Source organism: Anser anser (genome assembly GCF_964211835.1).
Source record: "Anser anser genome assembly, chromosome: 8".
Taxonomy (NCBI): domain Eukaryota; kingdom Metazoa; phylum Chordata; class Aves; order Anseriformes; family Anatidae; genus Anser; species Anser anser.
Genome location: NC_139728.1, coordinates 31,496,125 through 31,516,199, shown reverse-complemented (window position 1 = coordinate 31,516,199; position 20,075 = coordinate 31,496,125). Strand labels below are relative to the sequence as shown.

Genomic DNA, 20,075 nt, shown 5'->3' with positions numbered 1-20,075 from the left:
AAGCTGGTGAACACAATCTTAAAGGATTTTACCAGAAAAATGTGGCAGCTCGCTACCGCTCCAGCAGGCAGCAGGTGCTGGCTCTGCAGAGCACTCTGCCCGTGCAACATGCCCAGCTCCTGCCTGCCCAAAATTCACCTGTCCCCAACACTACTTGCATCAAAAACGAAAATGTGCTTGGTGCTCAGACCTGCTTCCAAACCACCACAAACACCAGCGCTGGGTATCTTTAAGCCAAACACTTCCAGGCTCTCTCTCCCTGGTGTTTCCGTTCCTGTTGGAAGGGGCACAGGGCGATTTCCCATTGCTGCTGGTATCTGAGCTTCTTGTGGGGCTCTGTTAGAGACGGTCAGGCTGCTGGGGTGGGAAATGCCTCGGAGCTGTTTGGCACAGGGCAGGAATGGGATGGTGAGCAGTCACCGGAGGGTTTTTGCATTTTCACAGATTTGTTGTTTACATGAAATTTTGGGAGATAAGTCTGTGTAGGTGCGTTGGGAACAGATCATTCTCAAAAGGTCCAGGAAGCACCAAACACCGAAGTGTGTGCCAGGTGAGGCAGCACACAGGACACTGAAGGGACGCGGCGCTGCATGTGGGGGGCACACACCCCGCGCACACCCAGAGACACCTCGGGGCTCACCCCAGACCCTCATCACTGCTGGTCCCCGGCAGCATCGCCCCGCGCACAGAGCTGTCTCGCTGGGCACTGACACTGATGCTCACGGGGCATGCACGGGGATTCAGCCCTCGCTTTGGTCCTCTGTAGAACATAAAAGAACCACTTTGTATATAAAATATGTTAAATATGTTCAAATGCATTTTATTAAAGACAATGTGTTTATATTTGGGGCTGCTTTGTTTTGACAATAAATTGTATCAAAGGATAGAAGCCCCAGTTATTATGACTTTCTTTAAACACACTGTTTAACAAACCTCGTCCACCCTTCAACACGCAGGCTATTTGCATAGAGTGGAGCCACGGTTACTACATGCACAAATAATTTCAGCATTTATAAAGGCTCGTAGCCCTGCAGATGAAAGGAAATACACACCCCATTTTGGAGTGACTTTATAGGGTGAAGCATTAATTCCCAGCAGTTTTGCAATTTATATGACAGGTTGAAGTCAGCTGGATTTTTGCCTGATGTGTTTGCAATTCACTGGCTCTCGATGTGAACAGGCTTTAAAGTGCAGAGACAAAAACTCGCCCGGGGACCCTTTGCCCACATTTGGGCATCGTTTTTTCCCATCCTGACAAGTTAGGAGAAGGTCTCCGCCCGCTGCCATCCCCGTGCTGCCATGCCACAAGCCGGTGCCTCCAGCCCTGCCGGGAAAGGTCCCTGCCAGGAGGCCAGGGCCAGCCGCCGCTGAGGAGGTCACAGCAGCCCAGGAGAGCGGTGCCACCACCGAGATCGTGGCTGGTGCTGGGGCAGGGCATGCGTGCGGAGGCTTGGATGCTGCAGCTGCGCAGCACTGCCCCCAGGCACCATGGCTGGTGGGGCTGAGGCTGCCTTGGACCAGCTCCAAGCTGTCCCCATCGCTCTGCCCTATCCCACCCCTCTGCTCCATCCCACCGTCCTGCTCCTTGCCAGGCCGGGTATCCGTGCAGAGCTGCGTCTTTCAGCTCAGGTGTCAGTCTAAATTTGTAACTATTGAAACTTGACCTCTGCATTATAAGGAGCCTTTGAAATACTAGCATCTCTTATGCTTTTATATCACAAAGGCAAGGAAATGCCAGCTCTCTGCAGGGCATCTCATTTAGCCCATTAAAATGCAGAGGCTCAAGGCTAAAACCAGACAGTTTCAAATTACCAGTGGTGCGCTCTGTGCTTACAGCACTGAATATGGCCTGAAACAAAACCACAGGACATTGGTGGTGTCTCTCCATCTGCTGGCACCATCAGATCCTGACCCGACTCTTCCTCAGGCTGCACCAGGACAGCTGGAACCTCTGCTGATGTGTTTGCTTGCCAGGCCCTGGCACCCAACCTCCTGATTGCCCTTCCTTGTCTCCAAAAGCTGTTAATTTTTGTCTTAAATCTGTGTCATTGCTGTGCATCTAATGAACATGAGGAGAGTTGGTCATTTACAGGAATGGTCTGTGGCAAAACACTCTGGAAACAAATGGTTTAGCATCAGAATAATCAGGTTTCCCCCCTTGCCATTCCTTTCATGCTGCTGCTCCTGAGTTTTTAACGGCCCCTGAGAGGACGCAGGCACGGCCAATTTCCCTTCCCTAGAATGGGAACGGTTCCTTCTGCAGGCAGCCCTGCGCTCCACGGGCTCCTGAACCAGCAGAGGAGGAGAAAGCTGGATTGCTTCAAAGGGGACCGTGGCAAATTCCAACGTGAGCCTTTCGGTGATAACGAGTTATCCACGCTGTAATAACAAAGCGGGCTCTGCTCCGCGGAGGAATGTCATTTTCAACGGGCTCAGCGCGGGTTGGACGCAATCAGTGCCGTTAGCAGCGCCGGCCGGCGGTGCGATAAGAGCAGCGATAAAGTCGGGCGGGTTTAACTCCAGGGACGTTCACATTGTGAAGGGCAGGAACGTGTTTTCCTTCTTGTCCTCGGCAAGGACGCTGTGCCCTGCCGTCGCTCCTGCCCCAGGCCCCCGGGGACGCTGCTCCTGCCCCCGGGGCAGGCCGCCTTGGTCTGCAGAGATGCCCAGCAGCCGACCGCGAGGTCTGCGCGGACAGAGGCTCTCCCAGCTCCATCAGAAACCAACGGACCTTTGTGTGCAGCGTGAAAGGATTTCACCCCGTGGCAAAATACATTTCTGATTTTTAAACAGCTGTTCCACGGTCTTATACACGGATCGGGAGTTTAATAAAGATAACATTGTGGTGACCTTAAGGAAGTTTAATAAACTGACTGTTATTGATTATCTTTCTTATTAAATACACGCCCAGTTCTACCGTATCTCTCGCTGATACTGTATAATTAAAGCCTACATTTGGTACATGACAGCAACCAGTATATCGTAACAGCACAGCCTCTGGCAGTGTTCTCTGTCCCCTTCCCCGGCGTGACTCAAGAGGCCGAGGACAGCAGCACAGCCAATTTTGCTGCTCGCTGTGGAGCACAAACCCCAAAAAGCGCAGAGAAGGCCCAAAAGCTCTGCAGGCTGGCACCCCCCACGGGATGCCCCTCGAGACCCCGGCCCCCGCACTGTGCCCCATGCACTGGTGCCTCTGCTCAGCCCCGGCCCAGGAGGCTCCTTCCAGACAGCACCAAACCTCCCTGCTCCGGCGTGCAGCAGCGTGATGCGTGGACCGCAGGGCCACAGGATCGAGGGGACACGGCCACCCCTGTGTCACCAGGGCATGTCTGCAGCCCTCCGAGCCCTGATTCTCCCCCAACAGCCAGACTCGGCTTCCACGCTGAGATCCGGAGAGCACAGTGTTCATCCCTACATCTCCAACCTACACAAATACAAGTCCCCTTCGCTGATGCCATGGATATCTTTCAGCATCTAATAAAGCACTCGCTCAGAGGTTATTCTGGTCAGTCCTGCAGAATTAAGTTATGGATGAGTCATTCCTCCTACCAAAGAAAAGGAAAAGATAAGCTTTGTGCAGCCAAGCAAGCTTGCAGCCGGAACGTTTATCTCTATGTTACACCACAAGTAGCCCACAGAAGGCATTCCCAAGCTTGTAAAGCTTGTGTACACGTGCCTCTGGGGGAGGGAAAACACCCCAAACCACCACCTGGACGCCGATGTGCAGCATGCTGCGGTGCTGGGCAGGTGCTGGGCGCCCCTCCTGCTCACAGGTGCTTGCTGCTTTGGCAAGGAGCCCACCGAGGGCACGGGTGGCTTTGGAAATGAGTGCTTTGATGATCATTTGCCAGGTGTTCGCTCACTGCTATAAATCTCTTTCTTGTTATTTTGGTGGTTTGATCAGAAATTCACACTTCAGTGATCACCAGGCTGTGACAGCTCTGTAAGTCACCCCGCATTCTTCACGGGGCTTTTCCACAGGACGTGCTGAAGCCCCTCATGACATGTCAAGGCCCTGGGCTGCTGCGTCCCCCAGCATGTGAGGCCCTCCAGCCTCCTGCCACCACCCAGCAACGGGCACAGGTGCTGCCAAATCCAGCCCCAGAATCTGTGGCTGGTTTCTGAAAAATCGGAACCCAAGATTTGGGCTTCCAAGCTGATGTCTAATGGCTCAAAGGAATGGCCTAAACGTTGCTGCCCTTGGCGCCTGTGCTGTGCATGCAGGAGACAAATGTCAGCTTCCAGCAGAGCGCCAGAGGCCCGGTGCCCATTGCCCACCCAGTGCCAGGCACCCCCCTGTGAGGGGGCTTCATGGCGCCCCTCACCCGGGTCAGGCTCCGGGGCTGCCGGAGGTTTATGCACGTCCATCAGGGGAAGGCAAAAACCAAAACACACTCCGTGCCAGCAGCTGGGCACAATCGCTTTTCCTCCTCCTTTTTCCTCTCATGCTTTTAAAACCCAGTTACAAAACCATCACGGAGGGGTTTGGCCCCGCTCCCCTTTCCCTTCCCATGTATTGACCTAGCAGAATTATCTAATGTCCTGGAAATGGATTAGTATTGCAGCTATGTCAATAAATTAGCTTGACTATGGTAACAATGCCAAAGTTAATAATTCAGCTGGTATTTTACTGGACTACTCAGTCATCGCCTGCTATCGATCGGTTTACACAGACAGTTCTTGCAAGTAAACCCAGCGCGTGGTTCACAGCTGTGCCGCGAGCCCCGGGGTGGCAGCACGCGGCTGCACGGGGAGCACGGGGAGCACGGGGAGCACGGGGAGCATGGGGAGCACGGGGAGCACAGGGAGCACGGGGAGCATGGGGAGCACGGGGAGCACGGGGAGCATGGGGAGCACGGGGAGCATGGGGAGCACGGGGAGCACGGGGAGCATGGGGAGCACGGGGAGCATGGGGAGCACGGGGAGCACGGGGAGCATGGGGAGCACGGGGAGCACGGGGAGCATGGGGAGCACGGGGAGCATGGCATCAGGCACGAGGCAGGGCCATGTGCCTGCCAGCGGGTTTGGCAATGTGGGAACTGCTGCGGGGGCACACCAGGAGGGCTTGGTTTGTGGGTCTGGGCAGTGCCTGGGGAAGCAGAGCCACGCGGGGCCGCGTTGCACTTGTTTTTCCAACCGACTGCAACAGGACGGGAATGAAAGTGTAGGAACCCTGGGGGAAAAGAAGAACAAAGCTCTCAGTGGAACATTTGACCCAAAAACATTTCAGGAAAAGCTGGTGACATCAGGTCCCCAGGCTCTGAGCGGCTGTGGGAAGCGATCTTGGGCTGTGGCAATGCCTTTCAGTGACTACTGACAACCTCCGAGGCACGTCTTCCCATTGCAGCCGCCTCCTCCATGAGCAGGAGGGTCGGCAGCTTTCTGCTGTCGCCTTACAAGGTGTGAGCAGAGCACAGGGCACAAGGTGGACCAGATGATCTTGGAGGTCGTTTCCAACCTTAATGATTCTGTGACTGTGTGACAGGGTTGCAGTCCGGCCCTACGGCAACCCAGAGGACGACTGCTGGTGCGGCCAGCACGTGTAGCAGCCCGAGAGCCTTCTCGGCTCCAAACGCCTCAGAGGGGATCGTGCAGCCTGTGCAAAGCCAGCTGCTCCTCGCTGACAAAGCAAACATTTAGACATGCTGGGGCGTCCCGTTGCCCTCCTCTTTCCTTAAATAACTGGGGCAAGCAATATCGCAGAAAACACAAGCCATTAACCCAAGCGGGAGGCCTGTTGTGCAAGCGTGACCGCTGGGCCTCCTGCAGCCGCCACAGACGCGTGGTGCTGCCCGGGCAGGGTGGCGAGGGGCAGCCAGAGGACGGGGGCGTTGTGCGAGGCACAGCCAGGCCGTCCCCCCGGGACACTTGCCACCCGCCAGCCCAGCGCCAGCAGCGCCCAGCTTGTGCTTGTAACACCAGCAGGGCATCGGGCCCAGGCCCAGGAGCCTCCTTGGTGCTGACGGTCACTGCCTGAAGCTTTAAAAGCTGATTTTGCCAAGCATTCAGGTGGCACAGGTGACACGGGAGAAGGTGTGGACGTGTCAGGAAGGGCAGACACAATACGGTTAGAAGAACAACCTCTGTACATTTTTCATTGATGACTTGGCCGCTGGCAAGGCTTGTTTTTTTTTTATTTCATTTGTTTGTCAGCAATCCTTTTCCTTTGGAACGCAATGTTACTTTGGCAGTGCTCCTCTGAGGGATCTCTACTGGAATACTGAAAACATTTCACAACAGAGACTGGCAGGCTCAGTGAAACACTGCTTGTGTAACGAAAAGGGCGATTATTAATTACCACCCCGCGTGAGACCTATGGGAGGTACTAGCAGGGCTTTACTCCTCCTCAAGTGTTTGCACCAGAGTCTGGGAGCCAGAAGGAACCAGGCGAGCTGAGCTCAGCCCCGTGCCCGGCAGGGAGACGTCCCCACCGTGTCCCCCCCGTGCCGTGCTGGGGCAGGGGCTCAGCTGGGCAGTGGGCACGCAGGGCCAGACAGCGCCGTGCCGCCCAGAAACACCGCTGTGCTCAGAGCTCATGCCCAACAGCTGGAACACGACAGGGTCTGGCCCACTGAGGCTTTTTTTCCCCATTTTTCCCATTATAAAGTGTCCTCCTTCCTAGAAAGCCGATGCTTTATGGTAGAGAGGAAAATAAATGAATGACAAAAGCATTAACAGGGAAAGAACTTTCTGGGTAGCTCAAATAGGCACCAAAATTTCAGACCTTTTTTTAAACATTGAGTAGATGACGGCTCAGCCCATGTAACTGGCCAAAAAAAGCAACCCAGTAGGCACTCGAGGGAAACAGAAAGCGGCACCGTCCGTCAGATAGTGCCGGGAGGGCGGGGAGCGGTGGGCCCGACGTGTGAGTTATCGGTATGGCCGAGTGGGTGCAGTGAGCGTGCGGCCATCTCACCGGGCCAGCCCCGCGCAGGACATCCCTCCTGCGCGCTGGGCTCCCCCAGGACAGAGCACGTGGCTGGGCCACGAGCAGGAGACAGCTTCCGAGAAAGCAATAGTCCCTGTTTCCATCCCTGCTCTTTTTTCCCCCCAACTGTGAAAGCTCAGGACTGTGCGTGCAAGATTTGAGGATTTTTTTTTCCTTTTAGCAATAGTTTTCACAGTTATGAAGAACTAGCTCATCTTGTTGCTGAGGGAAGTATCCAGTTTCTGCCATTTCAGAGCACAAAATAACACCTATATCGCCAGTCCCAGCTATGCTGGATGAAAAGGGACAGATGTTTGCTTTCCCCTGGCTGCCACTGACGTACCGCTTCTTACGGCTGCCTGCGCTGTGCCACGCTGGGTGGCAAAACAGAGGCTGAGCAGAAGCAGAGACCCTGGCCAGGGTTCAGCAGGCTTTGCAACTGTTTCTGAGTATGATTCGTGCTCTAAGACTAATGGAGAGCCCAAATCTGTAGTCCCAAGGAGGTTTTGGAGGCTCTTAAGACACAAAGGATTTCATGAGAGCATCAAGGCTGATGCTGGTGCCATGGAGGAGCTCGGCAGGGGTGAGGTCTGGTGTGAACCCCAGTCTGGTGGAAGCACCCAGGACCGCCCTTGCGCATGTCCTTTTGGCCCTGAACCTCTCAGAGCGGCAGGACAGACGATGGTTGGGCACCCAGCCGCTGTGTGTCAGAACGGTTTGGGTAGGCCCCAACTCTGCAGTGTACTGCCTTTCTCTGTTGTATTTTAGGATATGACTTAAACAGCAATTACTGATTTTCTGCCTCAGAAATGGTACACCACAGACCACACGGTCCTCTCAAAAACCTCTTTCCTCACTGTGGCACTGCTGCTGGGCTGTCGTAGCATGAGACAGGACTAGCCGCGTTGTACCTTGGGTTTCTCAGAAGCCCGACAGCACCATAAATTCAGTACAACAGCAGCCATTTATTCCTTTTCTGGGAAGCCTTGTACAAAGCATTTTTTTATCTCGTTGGAAATATCTCTGCTGCTCACCTTCCAGAAACAAATCCTCCTCCCGCAAACACACAGGGAAAGCCCAGCCCAGGAAGTCTGAGGAGGCCAGGAGCACGCAAGGGGAGGGTGCAAAACACTGTGGGCATGCAAACGGGTTGTGCGCTTCTCGAGCTCTGCGTCACCAACACACCGCACCTGCACCCGTACGTTAAAAGCTGCAGGGGGGTGGCAGTGAGGTGAAGGAAGCAAAGAGCAGCACCGCTGCCTATACGCTGCAGCAGGATTTCGGTCAGAGTGCAGAGGCCTGCCAGGATCTCGCCTTGCAAAGAGATGGACACAGTGAGTAATTTTATTTTGACTCTACCCTGTGTTTTAAGCCTAGCACGATCTGAAGATATTCAACAGAGTCAATCTATTTGTGCATTGGTCACTAAATTATGTTCTTTTTATATATATGAATTATGTTTTCTGACGTTATTTAACATCCAAGTATATTTCATTCTCTTAAGTTCATCAAGTAACATTAGGGTTTCCAAGGCAGAGAAAGACGGTGTCTTCCAGTCTGATGCATGGTCACAGAGGGCCGTCCTCTGCAACGCTGCACGCTCCATTGGGAAGAAAACGTTCACACATTTTTTAACCTCGTGTTGCTTTTTTCCTTTTTGTTTGTCACACACTTTGAAGGTTGCCCTGACTTCTTTTTCTTTGAATGTCTATTACAGCCTGCTGGAGCTAGCTGCCCACCTCATCTCCCAGGGAGAGGCAGAGCTGCTTTGCTCTGGTGGGGGCACCCGGCCTCACCTGGAGATGGGGTCCCTTGTGGGGCAGCCACGCAGGGAGCAAGGCAGCTCAAGGGGCTGCACCTCAGGAATACCTGAGCACCTGAGAAAGAGTGTTTTCTGCCCACAGCTCAGCGTGGTAAGCCGTCGGGAGCCTTCTCCTCGTGTCAGAAACACCTCGAGGGGCTGCAGTGCTCAACCTGAGACTTAATTGATCAGAAGAAGCTATGAACTACCCCTCAAAAAGGAAGGAAGAAGCTGCTCCAGCAGCCACCTCTTCTCCAGCTGTCACCTCCTCCACCTGCCCACACGCAGCTTGGGTGCAGCGCTAACACATCTGTCACCCTGGCTAACCAAGCAGAGGGCTATCAGGGGCTGCTTTTGCATTGTAACACTCACATGTATGCAAAGCAACTGAATGCATTTTGGGGGAAATTCAAACATTGCTAAGCTGAATAATTCCATTAGGGCAATTTCTACAGCCTAGGAGAACATAGATAGTTACCCATCCACCCACTTAGAGCTATTAGTAATTCCAAAGAAAGCCATCTAAAGCTGCTTCTGCTATTCATTTGCAGACTGAAATTAAACACGTGTTGTAAGCACCAAAGTAAGATAAGATTTTATTTTTTTTTTAATTTTCACTTTCAAACATAGCATTAAAGTAAATATTAACTGAAGTGAAGTGTGTTTTACAAAACACACTGATTCATTTCCTGTGCAGTGCAGAAAGGAACGTCCTTTTGTATATGCGAGAAGCGCTGAAGCATTCAATGAAACGCAGCGCTGAGGCCAAGGGAGCCAGCGCCGTGCAGGAGCCCGGGGCGAGGAGCGGGGGACAGCTGGGGCTGGGGGCGCGGGCTGGCAGCAGCAGCACCCACCCGCGGCACCCCCCCACCCACCGTTTCCCCAGTCTCTCTCCTGCCTTCCTCTAACCTCGTTAGGTTGCTGACCTGTGCCTCCGGTGCTGCTCTGTGAAGGGATGAATGGGGGATTTCTTGAATGGGGGAACGTTCCAGTCTCTGTTTAAGAGTACTATTAGCCAATACTTTTTGCAGGAGAGAGAAACTTAAAGAGTAAGTGTTCATTTTTCCTAACACCAGTTTCATGCATCTCTGTTATGCCGATATTTCACTGATGTATACGTAAGTGTACATGTATACGCTTATAGGTAAAGTCTAAATATCAAATAGAGCAAGAATGGCTCAACTACCAGATTCTGTCTTCTTATTGTTTCTTATAAAAATGATAATGATTACTGACACACCATCAGTACTCATACCACGTTGGAGCATGTACTATAATTTGGGGAGGACATGTATTTCAGATATTTGCAGGAGACGAATCCCTCCTGGAAATGTAAAAAACCACCTCACAAGATGATGGCAAAGCTCACTTCTTCCTTTACTCGCTTGCTATGGCTTTTGCTAAGAAACCAGTGAGCACAGAAACATCAACAGATTTGCGGCAGCACTGTGCTGCTACAGAAAGCAGATCTGTGTACCATGAGGTGGTCTGGCAACCCTGCTGCTACAGAACGTGTGAGCTAACACTGTCCTTGCATTTGTGGAGGCAATTCTGAAGCAACATTAGGCAGTACAGCAACCAAGTTCAAGCAGCTCATTTCATAATTCAGCTTTTTTCCATCCTGGGTGAGTGATGCTCCTGGCACAAACACAGTGTGCTTGCAAACAGCAGCAGCACTTCTAACGAGATGGCCAACAGCCAGCGTCCCTTAACAAGCACATCCATCACCAGCACAGCGCTCGCAATGCTTGCCGATGGACAAAAGGACCATCGCCACCCTTATGGATTTGCGGTTGTTTCTTTTCTTTTTTTTTCCCTTTTTTTTCCCCTTTTTTTTTTTTTTAATTGAATCATGAAGATATAAATAGGAGTGCCGGTCTGGCCCATTAGCCCCTGAAGAATGAATTACACCAGCCGTAGTGGACTATACTGAACGTAGTACCCAGGTTTGGAGAGCAGGATAATGAAAAATGTCCTGGTACAGCCTCATATAATAACTGGAATGAGGTGGTGAATCTTAAGCTAGTGCCATAAAATTAGAGAAATAGCTCCTGAGAAATAGCTCCTGAGAATAACACGTTGTTGAAGGAAGTTGACCAGGGCAAACAAAACCCACAAGTTCCAGCTTGGGCCACAGCACACAAAACACAGATTTCAATAGAACTTCCCTCTGTTTTCAAAGTACATTGATGGGCCAAGGGAGATAAGAGCCACACAGGCTTGTGGCAATGCAAACCATATTTTTTGGAGACAAAGTCAGTAAGACTGTGAAGACACGTAGGAGAGCATTGTTGCCCAGCAGGCCTGGGTGAGGGGGCTCTCCAGTGGTGGGCCCAGCAGCGATGCTCACTGTGGTGGTGGTCCCAGCAGACACCACCTGGGGCTCCAGACAACCCAAGACCACTGTGGGAAGAAATCTGGGCATCACCATGGGCGCTTCAGTAAGAATTTCTGAAGAGACAGCTAACATGGCGCTTAGCTATTTCCATGTGCTAGAGATACATGTAGAAAATACTAAAAATTTATAGTGCTTGTGTAAAAGACCAAGGAACAGCCTGACCTGGACTGCTAACATGGTATTCCAAAGGGACAGACATGAAAGGGTCCGGAAATAAGCACCAAGATGATTAATGGGACGGAGGACTCCAGTGGCAGGAGGAATGGAGGAATGTTTCCTCGGGATTACCCTGCCTTTTTAAGAAACACTAAAAACACAGTACTCCTCAGCTTGCCAAGCACTTTCGTTCAGTCCGGTTCCAACGGTGAGCCCACAGCGCTGGTACTGCTGCAGACAACCAGGGCGGTCGCCTGGACCTTGCCCCAGCAGAGGTTTCCTCCCAGCTTTCTGCGCTGCTGGAGGCCAGCCTTCGGCACCCGGCCTCTTCCTCCGTCCCCTCCTGGCGTGGGGCCGGGCTCGTGCCGCGTGCTGGCAGAACACCGCCAAGCCCAGCACTGCTCCGATCTTACACAGTGGCCTCTCTTCAAAAAGAATTAGAGACTCTCTGCCTCTAACAAGTGCAACTTCTAGAACTCTCTCTTGAGAAGGGGGTGAATACTTTTATTAAAGAACTAGGAGAGGTACTTTATGTTTTTAGCACATTCTGTCCTTGGGCGTGCACAGCATCCCTGGGCAGGCAGGAGCGGGGATGCGCTGGTGGCCGGGGGCAAGCACGGCAGCGGGCAGGATGGGGACAGCTCAGGCTTTGTGCCTGCGTGTTGCTGTTAAAGCAGTTAAATAAAAGAGGAAAGCGGTCATTAACAGCCTCAACTGTTAATTGCGCATGGAAACCTGGCCCAGCAGACACTGTTCAGTGCATTTGTGGGGGGTGGAAGTGGTGTAACAATGTTAATAATCACCTTTTTTTTTTTTATCTCGAAAGCAACTAACTGAATTTGACACCATTCTGTGAATGTTTAAAAGAATTCTTAGGAAATAGTCATATGCTTCTGTTTCCACAGAGCTCAGAGCTCAGGCTGCCTTTAGCCCCGTATTATTGCTCCAGAACCTGACGACACAGTCATAAAACATCACAATGACTCTCTTGAAGTTAATGAGTGACCCTAACGCACAAGGGAAAATAAAGAATCCAAATATTGCTACTGCTAAATACTGGGTTGTTTATACTTGAGGCTTCTTATGTTTATCCGCTCCTTCACACCTGCATTTCCAGATGTCTTGCACAAGAGTTAAACCCTACGTCTGAGAGCATTGTCCCAACCCTCCTTGAACTCCATCAGGCTCGGTGCTGGGACCACGTCCCTGGGAGCCTGTCCCAGTGCCCGACCACCTCTGGGTGCAGAACCTTTCCCTAACCCCCAGCCTGACCCTCCCCTGTCCCAGCTCCATGCCGTTCCCTCGGGTCCTGTCGCTGTCCCCAGAGAGCAGAGCTCAGCGCCTGCCCCTCCGCTCCCCTCGTGAGGGAGCTGCAGGCCGCCATGAGGCCTCCCCTCGGCCTGCTCTGCTCGGGGCTGAACACACCAGGGGCCTCAGCCACCCCTCGCACGTCTTGCCCTCCAGATCCTTCACCATTTTCGTAGCCCTCCTTTGGACACTGCCTAATTAAGTCCTTCTCGTATTGTGGCACCCAGAGCTGCACGCAGCACTCGCGGTGAGGCTGCACCAGCGCAGAGGACAGCGGGACAAGGCTCCCGACGGCCCAGCGGTGCTGAGCCTGCTGCAGCCCGGGACACGGCCGGCCCTCCTGGCTGCCAGGGCACGCAGCTGACTCGCATTGAGCCACACAGTTATTGGGCATATTTGTTTTCATGCAGTTTTATTTCTCTCTTTGCACCAAAGCACTTAAACGTGAAACGAGTTCAAGCAGAAGCGCGTTGCCCACATGTCTACGTGTTTGTTGGCACACACGGGTATTGATTATTTAGCAGTTACCCAGTTGCTATGACACCAAACACCACCGATCCGCAAGCAAACAAGTGCTCTCTCTGTAGTTCATAAATACCAATTACGGTGGAGCAGCTCAAAATTTTCCGTTCAGAAAAATCTCTCCCAGTTTCTCCCCCATCTCTTCTCTTTATGACATTCTTGCTTTGTGTTAAAAAATTACCTTTTTTAATTACCTTTTTGCTTTTACCCATGCTAGATCCAGGTGCTGGCAGGGCACTGATTTGAATTACAGGTTAATGTGAAATTCGATGCATTTCTGCATTTTATTTTTTAAGTCAAGAGAAAGAAGAAAACAGGCGAAAGAGCATTCCTAGCACCCCAGGGAAGCAGGAGCGGGAGCTCCAGAGCGTCCCCAGAGACACCAGAGCTGGAGGGACCCGAGGGCAGAGCACGAGTTTGGGAGGCTGATGCACAATGTGCTAGCACGTACACCCAGAGTGGCGTGCATAGCTGGGATGGTGAGCTCAGACTTCTCAATACACGGACACCAGTACCAGCATCTGGTGGAGATTAAGTCAGCTCTGCATCTTCCAGCCACTCATCTGTAGGTCTCAAGTCTGGATCATGCAGAGGATGGGCGGAAAGTCAAAGAAAAATAAAGAAACGAACAAACGAACGAACAAAGTGCCATCACCTGATGCAGCTACATTGTCACATCCATTTCGCCTCCTCTGAGGCAATCTCACAGCTTTGACTCAAACTCCATTCGCAGCAGAAGTTGATCGCTGTGCAGCACATGCGCTGTGCAACCCAAGCATTCCTCAGGGACTGGAAAGCTGCACGTTTTGAAGTGTAGGGCTGTCATTTCAGGTCACTCGGTGACACGGAAGCGGCAAGCTGGCGCATATCTGACCTCTCCTAATGTTAGAGACTGAAAAACCATCATGTGAATAATTGCGTTAGTACTGGATTCCACCAGTGCCCCACAGAAGCACCCCTGTACAGCTTTTAACCTCTAACGAATGGTCTAACTTAAACTCAGTAATTTAAGATATTCTTTAGAGTTTAGAGTTTTTAGGCTGGAAGGTCATTGCGTATAATTTTACAAGATGCAGGATGGAGGAGGGGAAGTGAAAACTCTGTTGACATGGGAATGGTTTTAAAGATATTCCAGAGCTGTGTTCTGCCGAGATTCAACCTATTTTTTAAGCACCAGTAGATTGTTTTTGTCAAGTTATAAAACAGCAGCGCAGTATTTGGTTCAGCAAGATCTGTATACAATACTGGTGATGGAAAGCAGCAAAGAAATTTGTTTAAATAAAAAAAATCCAAGTTTTTTTGCACTGGTACCAAGCCAGGTTATGTTCTCCTAAGTATCCTGCCAAGATATACAATGTATGATAGCCTTAGCTTCCAGAAATTCAAAAGACACGGCAGTCTGCAGCTGTGCTGTGGCCTGAGCATGTCACAGAGCTCATGAGACACACAGGACCTGCGTGGACTTTAGGGCAGCCCCACATGCCCATGGGTCTCCCTGGCACATTGGGAGCTCAGGCACCACAGGCCAGGTGGGGAGGAAAGCAAAGGGATCGCTGCCGTGTTTGTCCTTCTGGCTTGTTTACTTAGCACTGCAAACCCCGCTCCGGTTGCCCAGCTCAGGCACAGGGAGCAGAGCTCCGGGTATTCCCCCATCCACCGCTGGTGCCTGCAGATGGGGTTTCCCCTGGGTCTTGCTTCAGGAAGGGCTGTCCTGCTGCACCTGCACGCCGTCCTGCTGCTCCACTGCGAGCACTGCGCGGGATGGGGACGGTCCTGGGGGAACTGGGTCAGAGCAGCAGTGGCTGCTGGAAAGTGGGGCTCCTGCAAATATGTATGGCACGAGGGGGTCAACTGAGAGCGGACTTCATCCCACAGGTTGCATCCTCGCTGGGGATCAGCAGCCAGCCCGACACCAGTCAGAGCGCCCCAGCCCCAGCGCTGTGGCAGGTCGCACCACCCCAAGTGAAGCAGAGCACGGTGGCTCTTCCTTACCACCGTGGCAAATGGAACAACCCAGGCACCAATTCCCGCATCTCTTATTTTTCTGCTGATCTTGTCTCCGAGATTCCCCATCCCCGGGACAAGGCTTTGCCTTATCTGGAAGTGGAGGAGGAACTTCAGTTGCCCTGGTAAGCAACCCTGACTCTCCAAGGACGCAGCAAGACCCAGCAGTGACGCAGTGTGCCCCAGCTGCTGCGGCTGCTCCAAGCTCACCCTGGTGTTTCAGAAACGCTCTTGTGCAAAACAGTTCTGTGTTTGTTTGGCTTTGAAATCGGACACTTGTTACACCAGTGGGAGGATGGAGCAGAGGTCGGAATCAGGCCTCACCATCGAGGAAAGGGGTACATTTACTTGTCAGATACAATACTGAAGTCACATAAGCCCTCTCAGTTCACTTCAGCCTATTTAAAAAAGTCGGCCTGGAGCCCATATGCCAATTTTCTTTGAAAGGCATGGATTTTTGAGCAAAGTTTCCATTTGCAGTTGTTTATATGGGGTGCAGACGCTTGACTGAAGAGGCACAATTAAATTTCATGAGTTACAGCTCAGAAAGGATGCAAACTTTGCTTTGAACGAGACGCCTGGCTACTCCTTTTTCCCCATAAAGCTTGCTTCTTCACAAATGTGGAAAAAAAAAATCATTTCATTTGAAGGATAAAGTGTGAGAAGTTTCCATCCTTCCAAAAGCTAAAGGGCGCACAGCTCTGTATGCAGCTGAGTCTGCAACCCCGCATGAGAAGAAAGCTCCCTGCCCGGACACAGGACTGGGATCGGGGCTGAACCCGACGTGCAGCGCACTGCAGCGTTACAGCAGCCCAGGGCCCCATGCGCCCCGGGGATGACAGCTCTCCACAGCTCTGCTTGCTCACTCTTCTCCCCAGCTCCTGCAGCAAGCAGAGGTCAGCACAGTGTGAGCTAACCTGGACTTCAGGCAAATCTAACAATACGCCGGATGAGCTTCGCTGACCTTCCTGACATAAGCTGGGAAGCGAGGATGCAGGAGCAGAAGCACCCCGGGAAGCGGCCAGTGATGCTGTGGCACCCGACCGCGCGATGCAGGCACAGCAGGCATCGGATGGGGGCTTGGTGCTTCGTCCCAGCGTGTCGGGCAGCATTTATACACCTCTGGGCGGCGGTGAACCTCCGTTCGTCAGCTCGTCCTGCTGAAGCCTCACACGGGGGCTGCGGGGCTGAGCCCCGGGTATATTCTGCTGAAACAACATCAAACGCCATCTGTGCAAGGCATTTTTCCAAGCGCTATCAGCGTGAGCTGTTGTTTAAACACACGATAAATCTGAGCAAAATGTTGTTCCTATTGAGACAAGTTGAGAATAACCATAAACTTCGAGAGGCGATGCGCGAGATTGCACAAGTGGACGGGACCCTCATATTTCACCGTCCCCAGCCTCTCCTGCGACGGCAGCCAAGGGCTGCACTGCAACTAAAAATACATGGCCGTGCTCGGCAGCGCTAGCCGGGGCCACGCAAGTGTTTAAAGCTCCAGGCGACTTTTGCCCTTCAAGCCTTGTATGTGTTGGTTGGGCTTTTTTTCTTTTAAAGACGCAATGTTTAAATGCAGTTTTATCATTTGATGCACATACGTGCTACGTACAGGCTGGCAGTAGGGAGCAGCAGGACCAGCAACAATGCAACAATGAGCTCTGAGGGTGCAAAGCGTTACACCCAGGCAGCTGAACGTAATTGCCTGCATTTTTCATAGAGGAGGGGAAAAAGCACGTGTAAAAAAAAATAAATAAAAAATGTTCAGGGAGAACGGTGTTCCCCTTCGGCAATCAACGCCAGGGCCAGACTTTCAGAAGCACTCCTGCTTTGCCATGCCATGACACCAGAGGCCAGCGCCCCGTGCTGTGCACCAGCCCGCGGGGTCCCTCGCCCGCCGGATCCCCCCAGCCCCACTGCGGGGCACCCCGCTGCCACGGCCACGAGCCCCGGGAGGAGCGACTCCAAGGCACAGGGCCGCTGCTCCCCTGCCTCACGCCCTCTCTGCAGCCCCTAACGAACCCCCTCCTGGCAGACCTCTGCCCCATGACAGGGAACGAGGGGCTCCCACTCCTCCCAAACGCTTGCAGCCCATGCAAGGGCGGGTGGCACTACGTCGCTCACCATGGGATCAAAGTCACTTCCTCATTAATAGAATTCCCATTAAGGTGTTTAAAATTCAGTCAGGCATGGGATAAATATCGACTTCAGCACTTGCTGTTTCCCAGCTCTTTTTTTCTGGGTTAAGGTAACAGCCCTAAGCGTGACAAATTTCTGTTTACATGTTTGCAACTTGATAGCTGCAAATCTAATTGGTGAAATATTGGGCTGTAAAATTATGAAGTAAATGTGGGGCCTGTAATTAGCCTTCTGCACCCATCTGTGGCTATTTTTTTTTACGGTTTAAAAAAGACAAATCAATCCATGCCTGACCAGAGAGGCATGCCGGCTGCCACAGCAGCGTGGCCGTATAAATGGCAGGAGATCAGGCCAAGCAAGTTTTGCTGCTTTGCTGTGATTTTGTCTTCATTATCAAATCACAAAAATTGTAAATAGCTCAAAGATTACTTGCATGCGCTTAAGGGCATTTTATACATAAATGCATTTGTCTTTACCAGCCAATATTTATTTCTATGCATTTGTCAGCATGGTGGGCCGTCGTTGCCAGTGTACGTTTGATGCTTAGTGTGAATCCATCCGATTTTACAGAGCTTTTTAAGTAAGCTTTTGAGAAAAAAGAAGTCATGCTAAAAGCTAGGTTCAAATGGGCACAGGACACGTATACGTGAATACTTTGCCTGCGTCCCATTCCCACACGTGTCCCCTTGTGTTCCCAGGTATGCTTACTGCCCACTGCCCACCGCACACCGCTGCTGTGTCCTGCACCCGCGGGCAGCAGCATCCCCACGCAGCCGGCCCCAGCTGCAGCGAGCTCCTGCCTGCGCCTCTGCTGCTCTCCAGCTTTGGAAGAGCATGAAGAATGAAGATTAACTTCCTTACTTTACAGTGCACCAGTAAGAAAAAACAAAGAAGAGGAAAAAAAAAAAACCTACCCAATTTGGACAAGAAATGTTCGTGTACACAAGTTTTTCTAGATAAGAAAAATTACTGAATTTGTTAATATGTCACTTCACAGTGCATTTGCAGTTCATGGCAGCAAATTTTCAAAACAACTTTGACTTTTACGAGAGAACAAACCTTATGAACATTTCTTATTTTTTATTTTTTTTAATGAATCAGCCATTCCACCTCCAGTCTGAGTCCAGATCCCCTAAAGGGAATCTATAAATACTGTCAGAAGAGGATTTGGGGAACCAAGAACGGAGGATTCGTTGGAGACAGTTATTTTATACACGTTGGGAAAGCTAAAACCAGCATCCCCGCTGCACGGGGGCTCCAGCCCCGTCCTGTGCATGCCCTGTGGCAGGTGGCCGTGCTTCCTTTAACACACACCGAGGTGCTGCTGCCTCTTCCCAGACTCCCATGGCAGTCACAGTTACCCGTACCGATGCGTAGGGCTTCATCTGATGTGAAGCCAGCTTGCAGCGCGTAAGCCAGCAGTGTCCAGGCTTGTCTATACATTTACTCGAAGTACCACACAGGCTTCTGATTTCCTCAAGAAGTTCAGCCCCAGGGAAGCAGTTAAATTCAGTTGAAGGTACCCTTGCAGCAAGATAATCTGGCTACGTAAAACTCCGTGCATGGGACAACCGGACAGAACCCCGAGTGTGTAACAGAGCTTCGGGCTAGCTTTAAGGGAAGGGATTCACCATGTATCAACCATGTCCTGGGCAGAATTCAGGGAGATGCTTTCAAGCACTTCAGAAGTGCTCATGTGAGCGTGGAGCACAAAATCCAGGGCAGGAACCTGGGCCCTGGAGCCCCAGCCCCCAGCTGCTGGGGTCTGGCTGCCTGCCCCGGAGTCAGCAGAGGGAGGAAGAGGCGTTGTGCTGTGTGCCATGCAAGTACACCCAAAGGACTGTGGAAGTACTCATTTGTTTAAAACAGCACGTTGACTAAAACCATAATAAGTTTGTTTCTCTCTTATTTAATGCCAAATCTGGTACAAAGTTCCAGCTTCCTTGCTGTGGCACGTCTGATGGGCATGCCTTGTCCCACATCCTCACTCACTCTGCTATTGAGGCTGAACTATTTCTGTGCAGCTGCTCAAAGAGCAGAGGGAAGAGCAGTTCTCGGCACAAAGCTCACTTGCAGGACTGCTGCACGTTCAGCTCCTGTGCTCCCCCTCCCCAAGCTCAGTTTTCCTCATTCAGTTGCATGTCAGATATGCACGTGTGTAACGGAGAGATGGTGCAGACATGTCCAAGGACAGAAGTTACTCTCTCCCCCTTTGTAACAGCGAGTTTCCGTACATTTCTGTGTATTAACACACACACATTTCCTCTGCTCCTGGCAGTGCGTTGGTTCGCCCAGGTGCCCGCAGAGCAGCAGCAGCAGCGCGTGAAGCCCAGAGACCTGTAAGCAGCCAGGGGAAGGCTCGCAGGCATCGCAGCGCTCGCAGCACAGGACGGCTCCAGGCCAGCCGTAGCACAGGCTTTACTGAAACTGCTCATATCACAGCCGGAGGGCAGGTCTCACCCTGGCTGCATGCCCTGATTTCCCGAAAACCTTGCCTGCAGAGCCCAAACGGCCGTGTGGCTTGCTCTCCGCTTGGCACCAGCACCATCATGGGATGGGCTCCACATTCCCCATATCTGTGCTGTTCCCACAGCAAATTGAGCGATGAGCTGACAGCAGGAGGGGTCGTGCCCACCCCGTGCTCCAGCAGCAGCTCCAGCCAGCCCGTGCTACCTCTTGCTCATGCCCTGCCACAGGCCTGCAGAGCCCCAGCTGCCTCCCAGCCCCGCTGTTCCAAAGTGCGGGTTATTAAATTACATCTTTAACCACTGAGTCCAGATGCCCAACACTAAAATTTCGTTTGGAAGACAAAAAAGCAGAGA

General features: G+C 52.0%; 1 long non-coding RNA gene across 1 annotated transcript; it reads left to right on the top strand.

Annotated features, from left to right (window-relative positions):
• Nucleotides 1-7,584: 7,584 nt before the first annotated feature.
• On the top strand, nt 7,585-11,985 carry LOC310903027. The gene is made up of 2 exons (XR_014587236.1): nt 7,585-8,262; nt 8,833-11,985. It is a non-coding gene; the product is annotated as an uncharacterized lncRNA (long non-coding RNA).
• Nucleotides 11,986-20,075: the final 8,090 nt, after the last annotated feature.